Source organism: Theobroma umbraticum, unplaced genomic scaffold, assembly GCF_002168275.2.
Source record: "Theobroma umbraticum cultivar Fairchild unplaced genomic scaffold, ASM216827v3 scaffold_228.0, whole genome shotgun sequence".
In the NCBI taxonomy this organism is placed as follows: domain Eukaryota; kingdom Viridiplantae; phylum Streptophyta; class Magnoliopsida; order Malvales; family Malvaceae; genus Theobroma; species Theobroma umbraticum.
This window is the reverse complement of record NW_018397274.1, coordinates 577085-578843: the sequence shown is the minus strand read 5'-3', so window position 1 is coordinate 578843 and position 1759 is coordinate 577085. Positions and strand designations below refer to the sequence as shown.

At 27.8% G+C, this 1759-nt stretch overlaps 1 long non-coding RNA gene across 1 annotated transcript; it reads right to left on the bottom strand.

Annotated features, from left to right (window-relative positions):
• Positions 1 to 124: 124 nt before the first annotated feature.
• On the bottom strand, positions 125 to 1753 carry LOC149526407 (uncharacterized). Its single transcript, XR_016352027.1, has 2 exons — positions 1415 to 1753; positions 125 to 1316 (listed from the first exon to the last, which is right to left on the bottom strand). It is a non-coding gene; the product is annotated as an uncharacterized LOC149526407 (long non-coding RNA).
• Between the last annotated feature and the right edge of the window lie 6 nt (positions 1754 to 1759).

Sequence of the window (1759 nt, the reverse complement as noted above, 5' to 3'; positions counted from 1 at the left end):
AGCTAATTATTATAAGATAAGATTAATCTTAACTTATTATACATATATGAAATTATAACATTAAGGTTCAATTATTGTATTTAATATAAGATAATTTTATAACTAAAGTAACAAAGTGTAAAAGTAAACTTAAGAAATAAAATAACATTTATGTATATAAATCAGTAATGCCCACCAATAATTGATATATAAATTTAAGTAAACATAACTACCTACATTGAGATTTAAAATACTTTGACCAAATTACAATTACTACTCTTAAGTACCAATATAATATTTATGGTTGGGCATATTTAGATATCTTTTAGTGTCCATTATCACGATGCTCCTTTCTTGCTTCTTTAGTCGGGAAACCACGTCCACAAAGATCACATTTGTATTTAATCTGTGCTGCGTGTCTTCTCTTTTGGTGACGCATAAGTTCCTTCCAAGTTCTACAATCGCGATCGCAAAGATGGCAAAGGGAATCATAGTCTCTGCGACTAATATTCTCAACAGCTTTAGAAGACATTTTGAAAAGATATGAGATGAATAAAAGTTTTCCAATTAGCTCTTATCAAGGAAGAGTGTTTATATAGTAAAATAAATGTCATTTTGCATGAAGTGAAAGTTGATTCACATAAAATGAATGACTGCCATTTGAATTAGTAAGAAAAGGATATGAGTTGGATAGTGTTACAAATAACTACTCTCTAGAATGTTATTAGAATCATATAAATTTTGTGATTTTTATTTTTTAAAAAAAGTTTTTATAAGAATCATGTAAGTTTTCTGACTTCTAATTTCTTCTATAGATTTCAATGATTTGACAATTAATATAATAAATAATGAATATCTATATTATACCTAATATGATATTAAATATATAATTAACAAATAATAATACTAACAGCTTGTTATCAAAATCTCTTTTTTTTTTCAAACAATTTTGTTTATTTATTATTTTACTTTAGGATTAGAAATTCTAATTAGAAATTAGAAAATTCTATTATCTATTGCTATTAAATCCTATTATTATTCTATTTTATTTTTATTAAATTAAATTCTATTAAATCCATTTAATTAAATTACCTTACCATTTAAATTATTAATTTCTATTCAATTTTAATATTAAATAATTCTTAAAATTGAATTGTAATTGTTAATTGTTAATATTGTTTGTTTTTGTTGGCCCCATCGGTCAAAGTCCAATAAAACGGATCATTTCTCTCTCCCTGAAGAACCAATCAAAGAATTTCATTATATCCTTTCTAAAATCAGCTTGGAACCATCTGATATAATCTGTCCCATTCAATGTCTTGGAACCATGGATGTGCCTGATACGATGAAACTCAAAGAGTTGGCTATATGATAATAAAACATAAATCATCTCCTTAGTGATAAAAACGTGAAAGCATCAATCAAGTATGCTGACCTTTATTTCATGCGCTCCTTTGGTCCCAAGCCTCCGCCCAACATTGCAAAGGAGTTCGCGAATGAGATCTTTAGCTTCAGCAGATAGCTTGGCTTCTGCAGGGAATTTCAAATGGGTTCTCCAGTTTACAATCTGCATTAATGATTTGACCCTTTCTAAATACATAAATCTATATATGTAAAGATCAAAACACTAGTTTTGAAACTGTTGAGACTGGTTGACAAACAATAATAAGAAGCAGAAGATGAAAATGATACAGTTAGTTCAATCAGCTCCCCTTTTAAATTTGCGCACAGATTCATTGTGCTTTTATGTGCAGCGATATCTCCAAAACCAATCAACTCT